This window comes from Meleagris gallopavo, chromosome Z (genome assembly GCF_905368555.1).
Source record: "Meleagris gallopavo chromosome Z, MGAL_WU_HG_1.1, whole genome shotgun sequence".
NCBI classification, from domain to species: Eukaryota; Metazoa; Chordata; class Aves; order Galliformes; family Phasianidae; genus Meleagris; species Meleagris gallopavo.
Window position 1 is genome coordinate 54,433,760 of NC_139435.1, and position 24,402 is coordinate 54,458,161.

Below are 24,402 nucleotides of genomic sequence, written 5' to 3' on the forward strand. Positions count from 1 at the left end.
AGCTATCCTCTTTTTTCAAAACCGCATTTCTTTCTGTCATTGCCTTTTTTTTACACCCAATAGCTTGTGTTTTTTTCTCCCCATACACCTTACTGATACATTTCCCAGTACAGATGGGAGCTACTCTGCTTTGTCAAACCTTACTGTCTTCATTACTCAGCTAGCTGGGCAATTTTGAAGCTTTTAAAAGTCATGTAGACTTCTGATGAGGTTTTGCTTCTCACTCTTGTAAGCACAAGCAAATTTGTCCACCACTCATAAACGACAGGTAACTTTCACAACTGCAAGTATCATGCACTGCATGTTTTCAAACTCAACATGAAACTAAAGAAGTAAGTATTTTGTTTAATTAGATGGCACTAGAATGTCATGCAGTGCTCTTCATCAAAACTTAGCAAAGTAGTATTTCTTTATCACTGAACAAAAACAATTTATCCATTGATTCAAATAAAAAAGAAATGGCAGACAATGAAAACAAGACTCGTTTAAACATAAACTAAAACAAAAAAAAAAAGAAATTTCAGAAATGTTTAACAAAATAAAACTTTGCTTTGAGTTTTATTGTTTTAACCTGATAGTACCTGCAAAAGTCTGAATGAGTCAGTAAAAAATGGATTGTTAAATGCTTCTGTTAAAAGTAGATCTTTTGATTTTGGGTTCACAAAATGTTTTTAATAACTACGTATTTTAAATGTTGGTGAAAATACTTAGTTTTGCTATTGCCGAATGCTAATTATCTTTTAAAGCACAATTCTCCTATAGTGAAAAATATTTTACAGTTACATGCACAATTGCACACTACTCAACACTTTCAGATTATTCAGTATACTGAGAGGCACAGTTCACGATATCAAGGAATCAGATTTGTTGAGATTGGAAGGAATCTCTGGAGGCCATCTTATCCAGCCTCCTTGGTCAAGCAGAGACACCTGGAGCAGATTGCTTAGGACACTATCCAAGAATGGAGACTCCACGGCTTCTCCCAGCAAACTGTTTCAGTGCTTCATCATCCTGACAATAAAAAGGTATTCTCTGACGTTCAGATCCTGTTTCTGGTGTTCAGAATCCTTCAGATTCTAAAGCACATTCTGTGCTTCATTTTGTTCTCATGGCTTCTTGTCCAGTCACTGGGCATCAATAAAAGAGTTTGATGTTTTTTTCTTTGCACTCTCCCTTCAGACATTTATACACTAAGATTCGCCCCCCAAACCTTTGTCTTCAAGCAGAGCATGCTTTTCTCAGAGGAGATTTCTCCAGGTCCATCATCAGCTCTGTCACCCTCCACTGGAGTCTCTCCAGTATGTCCATGCCTCATTTGTAATAGGGAACCTAGACCTAGGCAAGGTACTCCAGATGTGGCTTCAGCATTGCTGAGAGGAGAGATCATTGCCCTTGACCTGCTGGCAAGATCTTCCTAAAGCAGCTGAGGATACTGTTGACCTTTATAGAGAAAACACACCGGTCACTCATCTTTTACTTGATGTCCACTTGAAGGTCCTTTTCTGCAGAGCTGCTTTCCAACTGGGTTGCCCTTGGCATGTCCTGGTGCCTTGCATTGATACTCCCCAGGTTCATGAGTTTGAGCTTTTTTTCATTCAGTTTTATGAGGTTCCTGTAAACGCATTTCTACTGAGGTCACTCTGGATTGCAGCGTGACCATCCAGGTTTTTTTTTATTTATTACCCATTATTCCCAGTTTCTATGGTCATCAGAGTTGCTGGATTCACACTCTTTGCCATTCCTCAGTTTGTTAATGAAGATATTGAACAGCCCTCAACCCAGTATGGACACCTGGGGTGCACTGCTAGTTTACTGGCCTCCATCACTGATCACTACCATCTGACCTGTCTGTTCAAGCCAGCTTTCAATCCACCTCACTATCTGCTCTACCAGCCTATACATTGACAGCTTATTTATGAGGATCTTACGGAAAGAGTGGCAATACCTTACTGAAGTCCAGACAGAGAGTGTCCTCTTCTACTTGACCAGTTATTTCATTATAGCTGTTTTTCAAGTTAATCAACTGTGATCTGATAATATTCTTGTGGCAGACAAATAATGAAGTTCATCCAAAAGTTTAAGGGAAGACAAGAGTTTATGGGGAAAGTCTGCAAGTAGTAGTCTTTGGATAATAGGTTGAAAAATATTTTCAAGTTTGGTGCAATTAAAACATGCAGGAAATCATCGTAGCTTTCTTGATAAACACTGACAGAAGAGCTCACTTTCTGTTTCACTGCAGTTTCACCTACTGCAGCAGAGAACAGTCAAATGGTTTTTAGTGGGGTACCTTCACTTTTCTTGTGTTTTCACTCACTGTCTGGAGAGAAAACAGGAAAGGATATGTCTGTGCCATTAAAAGCTCTGTGGACAGATTATGCTCTGCACATTTTATCACCCACATGACATCCTGTCCACAGAAAAGGGAGAATCCCATCTAAGCATCATCATTCACTTATGTGGCTCCATTGTATGCTTGGTGTTCTTATAGTCTTGACTAGTCTGGGCTTTCTGCACATAAAAGGAAAGGAAAAAAGTGATGCTACCTCTGAGAAACCACCAAACTGAAATGTCATAGGTACTAACACAGGCTTTTGGTTTTTATGAGTTTTCAATTATTCTTAAAACTATGCCTGCTCTCCAAAACCTATCTTAGCTGTCTGCTGTCTAAATAAATGCAGCGTTTATTCATATCAGGGAAAATGTAGCTGGTACGAATGCTTGTTCCTCCAACAGATTTTATTCAGCTAGGTTTACGTCTGGTTTAAAGGTTTCTCTGTGACCTTTCTGAATCAGTGACTTATACCTAGGCACACGGTACTAATATGTACAGCCTTATTAATGCACCCCAGGGTTTAGCATGTCAATCCAAGACAAATTTCAAAATCAATCTACATATTAGTTTATTAGTCTATCTTTTTTTTACACACAGTTTGTATTGAGAAGTCAAAGCTCTAGAGTAGCTGTTACGTGAGAAAACACAGTAAAACTTTTAGCACATAATTTCATATTCAGTTTATTCAGTTATTTCCAAGGTACTGATAGTTCTATTCATGACATTACTTCTTCTTTCAAGCCTTGACCTGCTTCTGTCCTTTCATCATCACGGCTATAACATAGTCCTATCCATTCATCCATCTGGAGTTCAGATGTATTTCCCAGCATGATCAGTGTCTTTTGGATGTGATGTGAACTAGGTTTTACTGTATTTTACCAACTTACATTTAAAAATTTTGTCATAGAAATTTAAGATTATAAAATCAAAATCTTGGAAGTAGCTCCATGAAAAAGTTTGTATAGACTAAGTTTGGATTCTTAGAGTTTGTCCTTCATGGCATAGTCTGAAATCACACTTTTTTTTCCTTATGAGTTTTCATCTAATACAGCTCTTGAAAAGTCCATGATTACTTTACAGACTGTCTACCACGGATGAAGAGTCTAACTTTAGATCTACATTTGAAGCATTTGCTAAGGCTTTCCTTACAAAGAATATTACAGTTTCATCCTGGTTTGAGAAACCCCATCTCTTTTCAAGACTATGATTATTATTATTACAGTGGGAAGAAACAAAATCTTACTTGTAGGAGACTATTTTCCTTTGGCTTTGAGTATCAAAAATTGGCTTAGTTTAGTGGATACTGTTAACAGCACTATACAAGTTTTCCGTCTCCTAAAGTAAGCAGGAATGTCAGTTCTTAAAATCAAAAGTTAAGCAGTAGCAAATTGGAGGCCACTTGATGGAAAGTAGGAAAAGCTATGTAAAAAGAAATTGATTGAAGTGATTACAGACTCTATAGTGCTGAGCTTAAAAGTGTGGTGGTGGCATTACTTTGATTTAAATTCCCATTCTTCTTCTTGCTTCAAAATATTAATCTAAGCTTTATTGCGGGTTTTAGTCATCTACATTTCAACCAGAAGTGTGTTGTTTATCTTCAAGACTTAAAGGCTTCAGAGCCCAGCAGAGTATGTGACAGAGGTGGGAAGTGTTGTGTGCTTTGGGGTAAAATGGCTGAATTTCTCTAGTCAGTTTTTTGCTAAGGGACTGCTGTTTTGAAGTCCTCATTGTTAGAATGATCCTTCTTATCCGGAAAAAACATCAAATGCCATCAGAAAGAAGGCTTCTTAGTGATTTATAAAAGAAGTTAAAGGGTAAGGAAGCTACACACTTATGTTAGACTGATCAGCCCAACATCTGCAAAGATTATAGCCCAGAAACGTGGTACTGGTTAAAATCAGTCTCCACAGGAAGAGCTTGTGTTGTTGAGAAGTGCCTCTTTTTCTTAGCACCTCGTTCTAGGAAAAAGTAAAAATAATTAAAAATTATTTTTAGCCACACATCTGACAAATGTTCTCCATGATACTGTTAGCCCAGTGCTTGCTGTTCAGGTAGCTTGATGCAACGTTACCAAGTAAGCACTGTGAAGTTTCTCAGCAGGCCTGGCTGACAGCAGGAGGATCTCATGCCGTTGAAAGCAAGTCTTTCGAAAGAAGCTAATATATTAGTGAGATTTTTAGTAAATCCTTCAGCTGGCCAAGAGGTCTGCGCAAAACTGTTTCTCCATAAGCTCCAGGGAAGATTTGATTTCTGGAGATGATGAGCCAGAAGATTTTCTCACAGAGCATTTGGGCTCATAATCCCATTGCAACAGGTTCCTATTTTTCAGTTTCCTTGTCCAGAGAGTCCAGACAGAGGATCTGCACTGAATCAATGAATTTGCAGACATGCTGGAAAGCAGCTTGGATGGAAGCAATAGAGGACTTTGCTCCTGACATAGGGGAGATGCTCTTCACTGTTCTCAACACTATGTCATGTATTCCTTAGCCTAAGAGCTTCTTGGAAAGTGATGTGATACAGGTAACAGCCATGCCTGATAAAACATCACTAAATGCCATCGACCAGCCCCAGCATGTGGCCCACAGTGTGCTGTACAGGAAGGGTGTGCATTTGTTTGGAGTCAAAGGAGTTCCACCAGGAAATGCTGGTGCTTCCAAGAAGTGATTCGGGATATTTATTGCCTGTGAAGTGTGTGCCAGGCTTGGATGAGCAGCATCCCATCTGATTGAGACAACCTTAATCATCTCCCTCTTTTTTGGCACCAGGGTCTAAGTCAGCCTTGCTGAAACTTGAAGGACCTTTGTACAATTTGCATATTTCTGTGACGCTTGAACAGTAACCATGTTCTGCTTTCATCATCCCCGACAAAGACACATAACAGGACAGTGAAAAAGGAACAAACTGCAAAGATGAAGAATACATTAAACATTTATGTCATACTTCATAAATGTCTTCATGTATCTTTCCATAACATACATAATCAAGATGATACAAGACAATATCATTGGTGACATTCAGCCTCTCAGAGTATTTTGTTCAGATAAAGAAAGTAAAACACTTTCTGTTCCCAATTTCTTGTCCTCCAGAGTAATAAAATTAATAGTGTATTTCCAAATTAGTAACAAGTACACATGGTAGGTGAAACACCTAGGTCATAGTCTTTATCATGTAGACATAACTTTTTTCACCTCTTAAATCAGTTCATTTTTGTAAACAAACTGGAATAAAAAGTGGACTAGTAGTGATGGACCAGCTCAAATAAATGGACAAACAAGCAGCAACAGAAGAAAAAAAAAAAAAAAAAAAAAAAGCCACAAAACAATAATAAAATACATGTATTCCACATTTTGGACTTTCCTGTTTCTTATTTCTTCCTTCTTTGTAATAATCATGTACTCATTGTTTGGTTGGTCTATGTTCTTTCCTAACAACACCCAGTCAATTCTGCATTCCTTTCTCTCCAAAAACTTGTGGCTGTTAGAGGGATTGTGTGAAGGTGTTTAAGTTATGACTGGAGCAGGCATGCACAAATTTAAGCATGATCAGGTATTTGTGGCCTGTCTGGAGAACCCTTTCTCCTGATGAGTAACACTTTCGTGAGTAGTTCCACTGATTTAATTGGGATGAGTCACGTAAGTAACGTGCGTTGCAGCTAAGAGGTTGAACACAGGTGGAAAACCAAAAGGTATACGGAAATTCTTCTCTGTTGAGTGTGTGCACCCAGTTCCTGAACAGCATGAGCAGCTAGTGCATGTGTTCACAGGTCCCTTTGTGGCAACGCGTCCTGCCTGGTTTAAGCCTATGCTGGGAATACAGAAAAATCTCTCTGATTGCTTTGCAGCACATATTAGTCAATATCTGGATCTTTTAAATCGGTATTTTTCAAGGAAGGGAGGGAGAAGCTGTACCTACAAAGCCGGATAGAGCAACATAGTCCTGAGAAATTGCACTCCGTAACATTGCTCTTCTGGGTGGCACTTATGATGTGCTACATCTGAGAGTCCCTTTCTTCTGGGAGCATGTTGAATTGAATAACCAAAAGGCTATCATCCCAACTATGCTGAGGGAGAGCAAGCTCCCACTATTCAGCTGAGCCCAGCTGTTGGTTCCAGCTGGGATGTTGCACCTTTCTGCTCTGAGTAGGTAACACAAACGAAATGCTTCATCACCTACATTGTCTGTGTTCTCACTTTGTTTTGGGAAAGGAGAAAAAATTAAAGTCATGCTGATAAGGTCTAAATTAAACACAAGTACCTTTTAGCCCACAGGGGAGACCAAAATCTGTTTAACACCTAACTTGCTGCTGGCATTATTGCTATTACTGCATAACAGATATATTGGGCATTATCTCACCCCTGTGGTAATGGAGGCCTTAATGCAACCTGTTAATCATGTCTGTTTCAACATAAAGCAGGATGGAAGTTTGGAGTTATCAAATCCCAGACAATCGTCATTCCTCTTTAAAAAGAGTGTTTCTGTGGATAGAATGTGCCCTAAGCTGTGCAAAGAGAAGCTGTGCATCTGCACCAATGTCCTCATTGTCAGATTGAAGACAGCCTCGTAGTGTGCTGTTTAGGATCCTGCAGCACAGTCACTGATAGAGTCATGCCTGCACATTGCAGCCCACTCTGTAGGCCTCTCCAAAGGAAAAGAGAGCCTTGTCAGCTCCACAAGATGAAAAGGAAGCAGACAGGCCCCCTCTCCTCCCCTGCCTGCAGGCGTGTGAAGCCTGTTTAGTGTCCCTGTTGGCAGGAGGGAGATTGTGCATCCTGCTTGTCCTCTCCTCATCCACAGCGGCCAAGGCAAGAGCGGTGTTAGTGCATTAATGACATAACTCCTCTACTTCTTACCTGCTGCCATCAACTTGCTGATGTGCTGTGCCTGGTTGGCCTTCCTGACCACTCCACCCTATTGGCTTAGCTAGGGGGAGGTCAGGGGCAGAGGTTCTATGGGGGTAACAAAGCAGAGCCTGACAGCTTCAGCAACATTGCCCTGACTTGCACCAGATGAAAAACTCTTCTCTGCCTTTGCTGGAGATCTTGCATTTCTTAGGACAGGGACAGTGCGGTCTAATGGCAATTATTGTTATGCAGAAAGTTGAAGTTAATCTCTATTTTTGCATGAGTGTAAATGCCAAGGTCTGCTTATGCATGTTTCAGAAGCAAAGAGAAATTACACACTGGACTGACGGTATTTCATTAGCATTTACATTATCTTTGGACCCAGAGGGTTCTACAGAAATAGAGACTCTCTTCTGCAAGGAGCTTTATCCTTGGCTTTGTTAGGGCTTTGTTTCTCAGGTCACGAAAACCTCTGAGGATGTAGATGTCATAGACACGGTGAGCATCCTGTTCTACTGCCTAGCTGTTCCTGTGGTGACAAAGAGTGTACTTAACTCCAGCCTGTGCCTCTCTAGGTTCAGATGATGTCCACTGTTGCTCACCTCCCCACCAGCCGTTGCCAGTGTACAGGCAGGTGCCACAAAGCTATCACTGCTCCAGGCCAAATCAGACCTGGCCTGCAGCTTCTCCTCACAGAGCAGTGCTTTATCTCCACAATAATGACATTCTGCTGAGTTCACATCTATTTGTTGATGTTTCTCCTCTACAAGGAGGCCTCAGATGGACTCAGGACATGGATGAGGCCTGCGTAGAGGAGAGCCTCTGTCACCATTCTTGCCCATTCCTGCTCACATTGACGTGGTACCCAGCTCCGAAAGCTGTTTCATGGGGAATAGTTTCTCACTTCCAAGTGCTTGTGTTTCAGAGATGATGAGTTCATGTTTAATAGCTCTTGAATCACTTTTTGTCCATCAGCTTATCAGATTGGTTTTTAATTCCATGTAAGCTTCTACTGTCCGCAAGGTCCTGTGGTAAAGAATTATGTAATTAGTTAATACCGTGTGAAAAGGTAATCTTTCTCGTCTTTGAAAGTAATAGGGGTCGTGTTTGAAGCTTCTGCTTTTTGGTTTTACTGACACCCCCTTGTGCAATTATGGGAACCACTGAGTAATTCCCTAGTCAGCTTCTGTGTTCCACTTCTGTAAAGTGCATGGAACTCCAGCCACAACTCCCATCATCACTAGACTGCATACTTTCAGTCATCTGTCTAGCTTCTCTCTGTAGCTTAACCAGAGCAGATGCAGGGACAGTTTTTACAAAAATATTGGTGCAAAGAGACAGTTTGGCAGACCGATGTTCTCAATTTTCTTCTCTTTTCCCTTTGTAAGAGTTCCTAGCACAGGTTTTGCTGTCTTGGTTGGAAGATCTTAAGATCTCGTCTTACAAGGATAATCCACTGAAGCCCCATTTCTTCATCAGTACAGATCAGAGATGGTTTTTCTTCTGTGGTCTTCCAGTCCTCTTGTCTCCTCTCCACTGTCTTGTCTTTTAAGCTAAGATACCTTCCATATATATCCTTTTGGGTAGTTTATTTATGTTCTTACATGCTTTTAGTCAGCTTTATGAGCTCCAAGCTTTGCCCTTATGGTCACAAAAAAAAAAAAAAAAAAAGAGAGCACTATTTCTTCAACAAAACACCATTTTTTCCACCATTGCTCTGAAGGTTTAGCAGCATCTCTATACTCATTGTTCCTGCAGTTCTATTGATTACTTTGACCCTTATATGTCGCCCAAACTCCCAAGCTTTGGTTTTTGGAATTCCTTCAATATATCCAGCCCCCAAAAAGGCAGGGGCCATTAAAAGGAGAATGATTTCATACAAAGAACAGGAATGAGGGAATTGCACAGGTACCAGTTGTAGCCTATACAGTGGCAATTGTCTTCCAGTGGCATCATTTCAGAGACAGTAAAAGGACTACAGCAAGAGTTCTGAGTTTGTACTTTAGCTGTAGTGGTCATCTGATGCCCTCCCAGAACAAAGTCTGACCTTTTGCATACTACTGGGTTCAAAATGTTGCTGTCTTGAATCAGTGCCTAAAGGGAACAGAATTTGTCTTCACTATCTTGCATATTCTTAGGAGCATGAACATTTCTGAAAGTGGTATGTGAAGAAGCACAGCACAAAACCCCATTCCATGTTTTTAATTTTTCTCTTTCCGTGACTTTTTCTATATCTAATACAGTGTTTGTATTACTATTTGCTCTGATTTCTATGAGTTATAGATCTGTCTCTCTAGCTTTAATTTGGTGTGAACAGCCTCTCTCGAAAATGTCTGAGGCCTGTATTGTAGTATATGTTGGACAGTCTCTTACTTGGAGGAACACCGTGGCTGGTATGAAGGCAAGGACAGGTTCTGCATGTCCTATATCGCATCTCAGATGAAAACCACTTGGCCTCCATAGGGATACCAGCCAGAAAGGGGCAAGCAGACGCACACTTCGTGTCCCATATAATGATATCAGATGGGACAGTACTCTGAAGTTTCTGGAACAGTTCTCTGACATATTTATGGTTCTGTCACAGCTTTGAGGTACTTCCCTGAATCAAACACTTTGTCACATTATTCTTAATTTCCACCTTTATTCAACCGGGAGTCATTACACTGACATCTTAAAAGCTAGGAATTATTCCAATTAAGCCAAGGAAATGGGATTGTTGATAATCTTTTCAAGAACCAATGGCATTTCTTGAAGGTGAACATCGTAATTTGCTTGGTGGTTAACAGAAGGCACTCATGGATGGTAGAGCTAATTGTAATTAATCGACCATGTAAAATCACTGATGACTGAAGAAGCTGACTCAGATCCCACCTCTTTGTTTAAACTAGTCTGTAAATTCTTCACATTTTTGTTTGGTAAGAACAAAGATAAACTGCTTTAAATGTAACCACAGCTTGTAAACATAACACGCAATGTCTAAAGGATTGGTCAGATTTTCTGTTGGGTTAGTTGGTGCAGCTTCCAGACTGAGGGAGAGAAGTAGTCTCAGCAGTGTCCAAGCTATGAGCATTTCCTCTCTGAAAAATAAATGGGTCTTTCTGCATAATGAGGAAGTGAAAGATATTTGGTTTAAGGCAAAGGGAGCAAGCAAGCTGTTAAACTGGAAGAAATCAACACTCTGGGGTGGGCATTTGCTGGAAGAATATTCAGGCTCTTAAAGAACGTGGGGAAAGTGAGGCAAAAGAAAGGTTTAATCATGGCCATCAGTTAGAAATACAGATGATTAAAGGTTAGGAAAATATTACCCTATATAAATGAATGAAAAATTGTAAACACATGGGAGTAGAAAGTCTATTCAACTCTTGTGTAAATTTTACACAGGACCTCAGGCACACCAGAGCCACAGGGGAATTCTGAACTTGCCCCTACAATATTCCAGACACCAAGATCTGCTGAATACCTCCACAGCATCTTATAAAAATGCAAATATACAGATGTCTATGACCTGATCACATGCCACCAGACAAGCACAGCCGAACACTGGTGTTAAACAAAGAGTATCTGCATGCTTGTTGCAGACAAAGTACTAACTCTGGGACATTGGTACATTTATCCTCATCCAATCTTGTCATTACATGCATCCCATCCAGACTCTCAGGTGGCTCAGGCTGCATTACACGCAGTCATCTTGGGTGCTAGGGCACTTACTTCACTGTCCCAAGGGTAGTGAGAGACTTTCTTTCTCTGTGTCATATTTCAGCCTGCCAAAACCTTTAGCTTACCTGAGAGACTATAAAATACCATTTCAAATACCATTTCAAAACTAGGGCTGTCTTTGTGAGTGGGGAGAAGCAATTGCATTTAACTGCTTTGCTGATACTAAATTATTTTAATAATACTACAGTAACTCTTGCTAGGTAATTATCCTCTGCAAACTAGTCCAGCTTTTTCTTCTATCTCTCATCACTTTGCTCAGGACATTCACTCAGTTACTTATTTTTGCCAAGACACTGGGATCTGTATCAATGTGTCTTATTATTTTCTTGAAGTGTCCCAGACCATCAGACACTTCATCAGATTCTTTAATATCTTTTGCATCCCATTGCTGTAGACAAGTCATGCACCTGCTGGACCATCTGCAATTGCAGACTGCATTTCAGCCTACGCACACCAGAGATATCTTTATCCATTACTTCACACTTTGTTAAAGGGTATCTGTCTATAAAGAGAGGCTCTAGTGAGGTTTCGAACCAAGGCCAGACCAAGACCTTTCAGAAGCAAAGGCAAAACTGATTTTGCTTCCTGCACTTAAGTCCAAAAGTACTCCATTTCTACCTTCAGGAGATGAAAGGAGCATGTAGGAAAACCTGGAGGGCAGTGCGGAGTGCAAAATTCTGCCCACCCTGCATCCAGAGGAATGGGAGGTCTGAGACAGTACAGGGCACCAGCCAGCCCAGCTTTTCAGAGCTGTAGTACTGAGCTGGGGACCAATGGGACTGTTCTTTCCCTGCCAATGTCTTGCCTGTTCCCTTGCCTTGCATCATGTCAGTTTCTTGCTCATATTTATTAAACAGCACTAAAAAGTCCTGCTGTAATTGTCTGACAGTCGCATTAATTTCTGTTATGCTGTTTATTTCTTTCTGCCTGTCAAAAATCAGCCTGCTGAGGGCAGTTGTTCTACAGGCTTACTGTACACTCCAGCAAAACATCCATCTTTTCATCAGTATCCCAGAGCTCTGCATCTGTGGCAGTTTTTTTCCAGTTTTCTTGCAGAATGATCTGAGTATAATACCTCTGTTTTCTTTTGTTGTATATATGACTGCATCAGTGAAAATACAGCTGTCTGTGATATTTGCAAGTAAGTCAATTATCTTTTAAAATTTTTTTGCCCTGGGCTCCATCTCTATGACACAAAATTAATTTAATCTTGGATACATTTTTCACCGGCTTCAAACAAAATCAAAGATTTGGCAATTGAAAACTGAATGAAAAGACTCCCCTTTCTTGTCATAGCCCAAGTTAAGGCAATTACAGGTACTTTCTGTTAACTCTTACTGGAACTCACTGAAATTGTGCATTCCCTATGGTTACTGTTCTTGGATAACTTTCTTGCTCAGTCTCACAAGGGCAATCCTTTGGAGAGTTTGAAGCCTTTTATTGGTCAGTGTCCCTTGGTAACTGACAGTTTGTCAAGAAACTTCACAAAAATCTCCTCATTTTATCCCTGAAATATTTTGGTATCCCTAGTGCTGGTATCCCTATCTTGGTGTCAATGCCTCAGTTACTGATATACTCCAGAACATTTTAAGGTACTTTTGACACCTTCCACTTTTCAGTGACAGGTTCCTACCAAATCATCAGGATTTGCATGACTCTATTCTCTTTGCTTTTGCCATAATGTATTTTACTCTTTCACAATTAAAATGACAGACTAAAGAAAGCTGACAGCTAGTAAGTGGGTGACTTTCATTCACCTCACTGGAGAATGAAACCATGGTAAAGAAGGAATAGTAAATAACCCTTAACAAAGAACAGAAGTCAGTATGCACTGAAATAAAGTGGTGCCTGTCAGTCTCATTATTAAATTCACACCCTGTTTTCAATTTATATGTTGGCTTCCCATCTGGAAACTCAGGCATATAGCTGAGATAGTGCCTCTGCATTAACAAGTTCTCTGCAGCATGCGTAACAGATAGTTCAAGATCGAACTATAGGTTTAAGTGTGTTTGCTTAATGGGCCAGCTTACAACTATACGTAGTGATCAAATTAGCAAATAATGATATGTGTTCTCCCTTCTAATGGGCATATCCACAGTCCTCCTGTGAGTTATTTATGAACAGTCAAAGGTCTGAGCTAGTGGAATAGCATATTTGTTGTTGACTTCAACTCATGAATAAACTTGCAGAAGGAACTGCTATTAAATGCATTATTTTTCTGCTCAATTAGGTGATCCTACAATTTTCAGCACTTTGCTAGCAAGCTGTACAAGCCTAGAATATTCAGGGTATTAGGATTCCTGTCTTAGCTCAATTTCGAATGTTTTATGAGTCAATAAAACCACTTGAAAGAATTTAGTGTCACAGGCACCACACATTTTATTCCCTGACAACTAAGTCCTGCATTGTTTTCCTAAGGTTAGGATTAATGAAGGTTTTTAAAAAACTTTGCCCTAAAGGGAAGCACCCAGATCCCAGTTATTTGTATTTTTAAGGACTGAAACTTGGCAGCCAGGGCACAGCTTGTAGGATTTTTTCAGTGATCCAAAAGAACCCCAAATAAACATGTATTTAGGTCTTCAAGTGTGCTGAAGTACTGCACATACTGGGACCTGCGTGGCCCCACAGCATCCCTGGAGTCCTATTCTGTGTGTGTGTGTGCATGTGTGTGTGAGCCCTGAGGATCTGGACAGAATTTTGTCCAAAGAGTATTTTACAAAAGTTTTATCGACAGAGGAAGTCGCACCAGTCTGATTACATGAAATGGCTAACAATGCCGGGGGTCTCCAGCAGGACTCACCACTCAAACTTCCTTTAAAAAGGAAGGAATTAGTCAGCAAACTTCAACTCTATTTGCTATCTGCATTAAACTAGGACTCATCTGGAAACAGTCACGATTGTTAAGTCCAAATTTTCAGAAGTGTAAATCACTATTTCCATAGACTTCAAAGGAACTGAATCGGTTTTCCACCCTCAGGGATCTGATCTCTGTTTATTTTTTTTCAACTTTCACACCGTGTTCACTACCTTCCTTACCACGCCTTTTGCCAGACAAAGTTATATTTAGCCCTATCTCTAATATTTTATGCTGAATTCAATTTCCTCGCCTCCACCAAGCAAACTGTAATACTTCACTCATGCTTTTATACAGCCATGAAAACAAAAAGTAAGATCCTTTAAAAGGTCATTGCAACATTCCCTTGGCCATCGTTCAGTAGAGAGATAGCTTAGTGATTTCTCATGTGCCAAAACAAAGATACAGGAGAAAGTGACAATGGAGGTCCGACCACTCTGATCCTAAAAGACCAATAGGGAAATGTGACTTCACACCTTGTCTTTACATATGCAGGAAAACAAAAAAAGAAAGTATTTAATCTGTGAAGAGAAGACAAGTTCCTATAAACAGCTCAGAATCAGCGCTCCCTTACAGATAACTGTAGTCACCATGTGCTTTTAGAAATATGACAAAGACCAATGCTGACCTGAATCCCCGGGCACTTGCCAAATTGTATGCAAAGCACAAGAACACAAAAGTGATGATTAAGGGTCAAGCCAAAGGCTGGTCCAGCTGAACACCCAGTTTATAGTGGTGGCCAGAAGCAGACTCCTGGAGCAGACTAGTAGCAGCAAGGCACATAGAGAGTAGTTTTCCACATCTGTGCTTCCAGCTGCTGTCTAGTCAGCCTGATGCTTTGTTCTTAGGGTAACTGCAGAGCAGATATATTTTGGGGTGCACTTTTTACCCTATAGTTGGAAAGCTTCAGAGCATGCAACAACATAGTTCTGCTTTGGCCCATCTGCAGGAAACACCTCACCTCCTCCCTACCCACCATGGTACTGCATTTTACACAAATTCAAAACATTATTTTTGAAGGCTTGAAATAACCGAATTTCCCTGGGCTTTAATTTATCACTTGACTAGTTTCTCATTTAACCTTTCACTTCAATCCTTATTTCACAGTGTGAAATGATACCCCTGCACACCATATTTCTCTTTTTGAAGCAAGCCTACCAAAATTATCTTCTGCTTGGCTGTGATGGGAAGTGCATCCACCTTCTGAAACAACTTGGTGAAAACAAGGTATTACTCAAAAAAAAAAAAAAAAAAAAAAAGTTTCAGTGAAAGTTTCAGTTGAGAAACTTTGACTGAAGTAGAGTTTTATCAGAGAGATTTTAACCAAAATTGTGCTTACTTAGAAAGGTAAGGCCATGAAAACTTTCTGAAAGAGCCTTTCCCAAACCCTATTTCTCAAAGGTACATAAGCCTGTGCCTTAAGCAAAGGAGTTGCCATAGAAATGCTTGTATGCTCAGTAAGATGACTGCTAAATCAGGGATTTAAATACACAATAATTAATCACACAAATTTTTATAGCTTGAGCAAAACTATCGGGATTTGCTATATATTTCTTATACACACAATGCACAGTAGGGAAGTTTACTAATGGTTCAGAATTTAATTAAGTACATCTTAATTATTTTGTTGGTTGAAAGATCTTAAGAGTAACGTGGAGTGACTGTACTTCCTTTCTAACAGAATATTCACTTCTGCTTAGGATTTCAGTAAGAAGAGTTATGGAGAATACAAAGTCCACACAGAGACTCCCCTCCCCATGTGCAGTGTATTTTTGCTTACTGCTGTGCATCTAGCATCATGGGCTGCAAGAGCTGCAGTTGAATCACAACATTTCTGAATTTGCTGAATTCTGAATGTACGTGGTGAGGTATGTGGATGGGAGAAGTCTCATCCTTTGTATTGTGTATTAATGAGGAAAAAAAACAACAACTATTACTGCATTTAAAAGCAGAATATTTAGCTGATATCTCCATGGAATGCATTGAAAAAAAACTGTACATCTGTGTGCCTGCCTTATGGTATGCTTAGGAATGAAAGAGTATCCTTGGTATACCCACTCGCTGGCCCAGAGGCAGAGAAAGCATGGCAGTACCTAGATGCTCACATAAAGGAAAGTGTGGCCTGAATTCTGTTTTCTGCTCTCTTATGTATTCCACTGGTGCAAAATCTGTGGCCTGAGTACCTAAGTGCCTGGGTAACTTCAGAGGGAAGGGAGATGTGCATTTACACATTTATATCCCTCCAGACAGATGAAGGAACCTGATCTCAGACTTGTCCCACCCATGGAGAAGGCATTTTTACAACAGACTGTTACTATAGACAGAAGGGAAGAAGTGTACCCTGTTGCCATTCTCTTCCTGCAGCACTTTATTTTTTTTTTCCCCTAATATTTTTGTTTCAATTTTGGTCTGAGAAAGCATTGAAAAGTCCTAAGCTTCACCCAGACATCTCGTTGTATTGTTAATCTTTCTAACACATAGCTTGGGTAGGTGTCTGCTTAGCAGATGTTGCTGCGTGAATCCCACTGCCAGGCACTGAGCAGTCACAGTACTGTGTAAATGGAGGACCTGTGTGCCTGCTTCAGCATACTGTGTTGGTCACCAGATCATTTAGAGTTTGGAGCCACAAAGGGGAGAGCTGTTACGTCTAAATGTTTTCTCCTTTCTAACTCCTTTCCCTCTTTGATAAAGAAAGAGACTTCTAGATTCCCCACATGGCCACAAGAGGTGTTTTGGAGACAAGATACCATGCAAATTGCATTCCACTGAGATAATCTCATGAATAAGGCTGTTGCAGCCTTGGTTAGAAGCACAGGCAAAACACACTTAAGTGTACTTGGGCTGGACTGATTGACTCCAGAAGGAAGCTGATTGATCCACAGGCTCTGTGGGTAAAGGTAACCTGAAGCTGAGCCCTTGGAAACCTTCTAGGTTCAGCCAGTCATTTGGTCCATGACACTGGAATAATAATGTACTATGGTTAACTGCCTCCCATCAGGAGCATCCTTTTGCTCTTGCAGTAGGGTGGAGTTTTGTAGGGGTGATTGCCCCTACAGAACTCAGAGGGGGTCACAGGGAGGGTGGGGAGGGCCACAGCACCATCCACCTTGCAGAAGAGTGAACTAGATAAGACACAGTGTCATGGTTTCATGATTTTTCATTATCGGTATTCCACATCATAACATCATGCAATGCACTGGGGGTTTGACTGCTGATGCTCAAGTTCCGGGTGCCTGTCCAGAGGAGAAGAGCAGCTACGTTTCCCCAGGGGGCTTTGCGGTCAACGAGGAGATATAACTCCCGGCAAGGTCACCTGATGCTCTCTTCTTTGCCTGCGCTGCTTCGCTTGCGCTTCTCTGCCTGCGCTGCTTCGCTTGCGCTTCTCTGCCTGCGCTTCTCGCCTGCGCTTCTCTGCCTGCGCTTCTCGCCTGCGCTTCTCTGCCTGCGCTTCTCATCTCAGCGTTGTGGTAAGGCCGATCCACTATCAATTTCACATTCTCTCTCCTTATAAAATTCTGTTGATACCATATTTAGTAAATTACTTTGTTTTACCTCAGATTGTTGCCACTGTTTTCAATTATTTCGGGGTCCCTTATTTTCTTTTTTTTTCCGGGGGCGCGGATCCGCGGATCCCTCCGCCCTTCTAGTCACGGAACCGGGCCGAACCAGCCCGTAAACCGTTGACATTCTTGGTGGAGAATGCGGGCAACAGTTGCTTTTTAGCTTTTTGAACAAATCTCTCTCTCCGCTCTCAGACAGCTTCATTGGGAAAGTTTATCTGTTTCACCAGTACTGTCTGAAAGCGTGACCTTGAAAAGTCCAGGCGGACGGCCAATACTCTAGGATATTTGTAAACTTTGAGCCTTGCTATCTTGTTTCTGTAAAAGAAAAAAAAAGAGAAAAAATGCTTTCTCTACTGAAACTGCCTTTTAAGGGGCTGCATGCCACTGTCTCTTCTTTCTTAATGCTAAAAACATACTGGGCCTTAATTAAGTTCACCACTTTGCTCTATGGAGCAATAGGTATATATAGCCAATTGAAAACATGGATGGAAATAACTATGTGGCATCTGCATATTATGTGGCATACCATTCCAGAGGGAGCTGCTAATTTTACAGGGTTGGGGATTCTTAAGCAGGTTTCCAGCCTCTCCTTTGAATTCTTTATGCGGATTTTCAATGCTCACCTGATCACGTTATTAATCTCCGTGAATGTACTGCTCACCATTTCACTTATTATTAGTATTTATTATATTTTGAGGAAGTCTGCCCCAAAACCAGTAAATACTGAGTGGCAGGGAATGTGGAGAGGCCTGGGTGAGACTTTAGAGAGATGGAAATCTTCGGTGTCATGGAACTTTACTCCAGAACACCTGAAAGACCCTGAAAATTTAAACAGATATTTGAGACAGGAATGTCGTGGCTCAGGAAGATCTGAGGAGGCCCAAATTGTTTGGGGCCTGGCTAATGCTTACCGGGCCTTATTCAATACTATCCTGGAGAGGGAGAGAGTTTGTGAAATTGAAAAGGAGAGTCTCAGGGAAACAGTGCAAAATGAGCGAGAGAGTCTCCTGGTCGAGAGAAACAGCCTCCAATCTGAGAGAGATGCCCTCCGAATTGAGAGAGACTCCCTGCAATCCAAACTCAACAGTCTTCAATCTCAACAAGACACCCTCCAATCTGAGCTAGATACTCTCATAATCGAACGAGACAGGCTCCGAGCTGAACTGGAGGATGAGAGCATTGGAACTGACCAACCTGATCAACTACAGGAAGCACCACAATTGATGTCACTTGCCCCTGTAAGAGGACGGAAAATGAAACGAATCTCGACTCAGTTAGAAGAGAAGAAAGAAGAGGAGAGAGGTCCAGAGGAGTGGCTCCAAGATCCACAAGAAGCACCCCTAAGTCCAGGGGAGGGGCCCTCAGTAAGACCACGGTCACCGGCGCCAATGAGGGCAACAAGAAGTCCCGAAAGAGTAAGAGGTGAGCAAGATATTGTTACCATTGTTGATCGATCTCTGAAAATGAATGAAATTCGAAGTCTGAGAAAAGACTTTTCACGTCACCCAAATGAGCCTATTGCCACTTGGTTACTTCGATGTTGGGACAATGGGGCCAACAGTGTGTGGCTGGATAGTAGAGAAGCTCGCCAACTGGGTGGCGTTGCTAGGGACTCAGCCATTGACAGAGGTATTAGTACATGCCAGAACCAGGCCTTTACCCTCTGGAAGCGGATGTTGTTAGCTGTAAAAGAAAGATACCCCTTCAAAGATGATCTGATGCCTGAGAAAAAGAAATGGGCTGATATGGAAGAAGGCATCTGTTATTTAAGAGAATATGCTGTGGTGGAAATGCTACATAGCCCCGATTTCATTCCTGACGAGCCAGACCAAGAGCATGATCCCGAGAGAGTCAGGTGTACACCAAACATGTGGCGTACATTCACAAAGACCGCACCAGAAAGGTACGCCAGCACATTTGCAGCAATGTATGGCAGAGGGGAAAGAAGACCCCTTATAAGTGAATTGGTTAATAAACTTCAAGACTTTGAGTTACATTTAAGCCCTCTGCGAGCTTGTGTTTCAGCCATTACAAAGGTAGCTGAAAAGCTGGACAGAATGGAAAACAAACAAGAAGATATAATAGACAAACTATCAACCGTGCCTGAAGCTGATAAATCCATGGAGGTAACGGATACATCAAATGGGGACCAGAATCCCCAAAACAGCCTATTGGAGGGGCTGATCAACTTGATTTCCTCCCAGCCGGTGGCATCTAATGTCTCAGCTATCAAAAGAAGACGTTCTCCTGCTCGAGCAAGTGACAACAGTAAGACCACATCACGTTTTGCCTTGTGGCATTACCTACGTGACCATGGAGAAGATATGAAGGAGTGGCATAAACAACCTACTCCTGTACTTCAAGCACGGGTAAGAGAGTTACAAGACAAATCAACCACCAAGGTGAACTTCTCTAAAAAGGTGATTGCTCCAGTTGCTGCAGACAATGAAGGTAACAAATAGAGGGGCCCTGCCCCCAGCCAGGGGGGGAAAGGGATAATAGAGTTTATTGGACTGTGTGGATTAGATGGCCTGGCACATCAGAATCACGAAAATATAAGGCCCTGGTGGATACTGGTGCACAGTGCACTCTAATGCCCTCGAGTCACCAAGGGACAAAATCAGTTTATATTCATGGGGTGACTGGAGGTTCCCAAGAGCTGACTATGTTGGAGGCCGAAATCAGCCTCACTGGTAAAGACTGGCAAAAACACCCTATTGTGACTGGCCCAGGGGCTCCATGCATACTTGGTATTGATTACCTCAGAAGGGGATATTTTAAGGATCCCAAAGGGTATCGATGGGCCTTTGGAATAGCTGCTGTAGACACAGAAGGTGTTAAGCAGTTGTCTATTTTGCCTGGCCTGTCAGAAGATCCATCTGCCGTGGGGTTGCTACGAGTGAAAGAGCAACAAGTACCGATTGCTACAAAAACGGTGCACAGACGGCAGTACCGCACCAACAGGGATTCCTTGCTCCCCATTCAGAAGCTGATTCACCAACTAGAGAATCAGGGAGTGATTAGCAAGACTCACTCACCTTTTAACAGCCCCATATGGCCAGTGCGTAAAGCCAGTGGAGAATGGAGGCTGACGGTGGACTACCGTGGCCTGAATGAAGTCACACCCCCATTGAGTGCTGCTGTGCCAGATATGTTAGAACTCCAATATGAATTGGAGTCAAAGGCAGCCAAATGGTACGCCACCATTGATATTGCTAACGCCTTTTTCTCCATTCCTTTGACCAAAGAATCTAGGCCACAGTTTGCTTTCACCTGGAGGGGCATTCAGTATACCTGGAATCGTTTGCCCCAGGGGTGGAAACATAGCCCAACCATTTGCCATGGGTTGATCCAAGCTGCACTGGAACAGGGAGGTGCTCCTGAGCACTTACAGTATATTGATGACATCATCGTGTGGGGCAACACAGCAAAGGAAGTTTTTGAGAAAGGAGAGCAAATAATCCAGATCCTTCTGCGTGCTGGTTTCGCTATTAAGCGAAGCAAAGTGAAAGGGCCTGCCCAGGAAATTCAGTTCCTAGGTATAAAGTGGCAAGATGGCCGTCGTCACATCCCAACAGATGTGATCAACAAAATCAGTGCCATGTCTCCACCCACTAATAAGAAAGAGACACAATCGTTCCTGGGTGTAGTGGGTTTTTGGAGAATGCATGTTCCAAACTACAGCCTCATTGTAAGCCCCCTTTATCAGGTGACACGGAAGAAGAATGATTTTATGTGGGGTCCTGAGCAGCAGCAGGCTTTTGAGCAGATTAAACAAGAGATAGCCCGTGCCGTGGCCCTGGGGCCAGTACGGATGGAACAGGATGCGAAGAACATCCTCTACACTGCTGCTGGAGAGAAAGGTCCCACTTGGAGTTTGTGGCAAAGAGCCTCAGGAGAGACCCGAGGCCGACCCCTGGGATTCTGGAGTCGGGCGTACAGAGGGTCTGAAGAGTGCTACACTCCAACTGAGAAGGAGATCTTAGCCGCGTATGAGGGGGTTCGGGCTGCTTCCGAAGTAATCGGTACAGAAACACAGCTCCTTCTGGCACCTCGACTGCCAGTGCTGAACTGGATGTTCAAGGGAAAGGGTCCCTCCACCCATCATGCTACTGATGCCACTTGGAGTAAGTGGATTGCGCTGATTACGCAGCGAGCGCGGATGGGGAATCTCAACCGTCCAGGAATCCTAGAGGTGATCATGGACTGGCCTGAAGGCAAAAAGTTTGGAACACCGCCAGCAGAAGAGATATCACGTGCTAAAGAGGCCCCACCATATAATGAACTACCCGAAAATGAGAAGACATATGCCCTATTCACAGATGGATCGTGTTGTATTGTGGGGAAACACCGCAGATGGAAAGCCGCTGTGTGGAGCCCCACACGACAAGTTGCAGAGGCCACTGAAGGAAAAGGAGAATCGAGCCAATTTGCAGAGGTAAAGGCTGTCCAACTGGCCTTGGATGTTGCTGAACGGGAGAGGTGGCCAATGCTTTATGTTTACACTGACTCGTGGATGGTGGCAAATGCTCTATGGGGGTGGTTACAGCAGTGGGAGCAAAACAACTGGCAAAGAAAGGGTAAACCTATTTGGGCTGCTGACCTGTGGAAAGATATTGCTGCCCGAATAAAGAATATGGTTATAAAGGTGCGTCACGTAGATGCCCATGTGCCCAAGAATAGGGCTACTGAAGAGCAGCAAAATAACCATCAGGTAGACAGAGCTGCCAGAATTGAGGTGGCCCAAACAGATCTGGACTGGCAGAACAAGGGTGAATTATTTCTAGCCCGATGGGCCCATGAGACCTCAGGCCATCAAGGGAGAGATGCGACATATAAGTGGGCTAGAGACCGAGGGGTGGATTTAACTATGGATGCTATTGCGCAAATCATTCACGACTGTGACACGTGTGCCACAATTAAACAAGCCAAGAGAATGAAACCTCTCTGGGAGGAAGGGCGATGGCAAAAGTACAAATATGGGGAGGCATGGCAGGTTGATTATATCACCTTGCCACGATCTCGTAATGGTAAGCGTTATGTGCTCACCATGGTGGAGGCAACAACTGGGTGGCTTGAAACCTATGCAGTACCCCACGCTACCGCCCGAAATACCATACTAGGTCTTGAGACACAAGTCCTGTGGCGACATGGTACCCCAGAAAGAATTGAGTCAGATAATGGGACTCATTTTAAAAATTCTCTTGTAGGTACCTGGGCTAAAGGTCATGGTATTGAGTGGATTTACCATATTCCCTACCATGCACCGGCCTCAGGTAAGATTGAACGATACAATGGGTTGTTAAAAACTATGCTGAAAGCAATGGGAGGCGGTACATTTAAGCACTGGGAGAAGCATTTGGCAGAAGCCACCTGGTTAGTCAATACCAGAGGATCTATCAATCGTGGTGGTCCAACCCAGTCCAGCTCCCTACATACCGTAGAGGGAGATAAAGTCCCTGTTGTACATGTAAAGAATATGTTGGGAAAGGCAGTTTGGGTTATTCCAGCCTCTGAGAAGGACAAACCTCTTCGTGGAACTGTTTTTGCCCAGGGACCTGGGTCCACTTGGTGGGTGATGCAGGAAAACGGGGATGTTCAATGTGTACCGCAAGGGAACTTGATGTTGAGGGAGTGCAGTCAGTAATTCCTAGTGCGTGTGTTTATATTTTGTTTGTATATATTAAGCATGATGTAGTGATGTGGAATAAGGGGTGGAATGTCATGGTTTCATGATTTTTCATTATCGGTATTCCACATCATAACATCATGCAATGCACTGGGGGTTTGACTGCTGATGCTCAAGTTCCGGGTGCCTGTCCAGAGGAGAAGAGCAGCTACGTTTCCCCAGGGGGCTTTGCGGTCAACGAGGAGATATAACTCCCGGCAAGGTCACCTGATGCTCTCTTCTTTGCCTGCGCTGCTTCGCTTGCGCTTCTCTGCCTGCGCTGCTTCGCTTGCGCTTCTCTGCCTGCGCTTCTCGCCTGCGCTTCTCTGCCTGCGCTTCTCGCCTGCGCTTCTCTGCCTGCGCTTCTCATCTCAGCGTTGTGGTAAGGCCGATCCACTATCAATTTCACATTCTCTCTCCTTATAAAATTCTGTTGATACCATATTTAGTAAATTACTTTGTTTTACCTCAGATTGTTGCCACTGTTTTCAATTATTTCGGGGTCCCTTATTTTCTTTTTTTTTCCGGGGGCGCGGATCCGCGGATCCCTCCGCCCTTCTAGTCACGGAACCGGGCCGAACCAGCCCGTAAACCGTTGACACACAGTAACACCTGCAGATCTTGTCAGCTCAGAGGCAGAGGCAGCTTGACCACGGCCTCTGGGCAAAACACAGCTTTTGAACACATGGGTGCAACCTTCAAAGGTGCTGGGACTGATGCCCCTTCTGGCACACTGCCACAGAGGTGAGGGATAAATGCTGGCTGTTATGAGGCACAGACCACCATGGATTCATGCCCACAGAGCACTGGTCTAATTTGGAAGGCCTACATGTCCCTTGTGGGTGCATCGGGATAACAGGGTTTATCATCAATCTGGGTGCACAGATGTGCACTTAAAGGGAATTTGTCAAACCACCTTAAAGCTTTGTTTTGGAATTTTAATCAGAAGTGAGTTTAATGTGATTAGACTTAATTAGCTTCCCAAGTGAATTGGTCTGTACTTAAAGATTTTTATTTTGCCTTGAGTGAGAGTATCTGCACAAAAATTAAATGAATTCTCAATAAACATAAAATAAATTTTAGTACACTGTGAGGAAATCACAATGTGAGGATGAAACACCCATCAGTGGGATCACATCACTATATGAGAGATCTCTCAGTCTCTCAGTGCTGGAGGAGTTTACTGCCTTGTAAACAGGCCTGCTAAAATTACCTCTCTGAACAGATTTTCACTTCCTACATCTTTTAATTTAGTAGATTGTCAGGAGCCACATTTGTGGTTATAATATGATAATATTTAGTACAGGAAGAAACATCCTCAAATTGTGCCGGGGAGGACTGGGGATTAGGAATAAGTTCTTCATGGAGTGTGTAGTTGGACAATGGAGTGGGATGCCCAGGGAAATGGTGGAGTCACCATCCCTGCG

The 24,402-nt window shown here is 42.6% G+C and overlaps 1 protein-coding gene across 1 annotated transcript in view; it reads left to right on the forward strand.

Moving 5' to 3' along the window:
- Positions 1-24,402, forward strand: part of NRG1 (neuregulin 1) — a 461,683-nt gene that overhangs the window by 257,903 nt on the left and 179,378 nt on the right. The window lies entirely within an intron of this gene.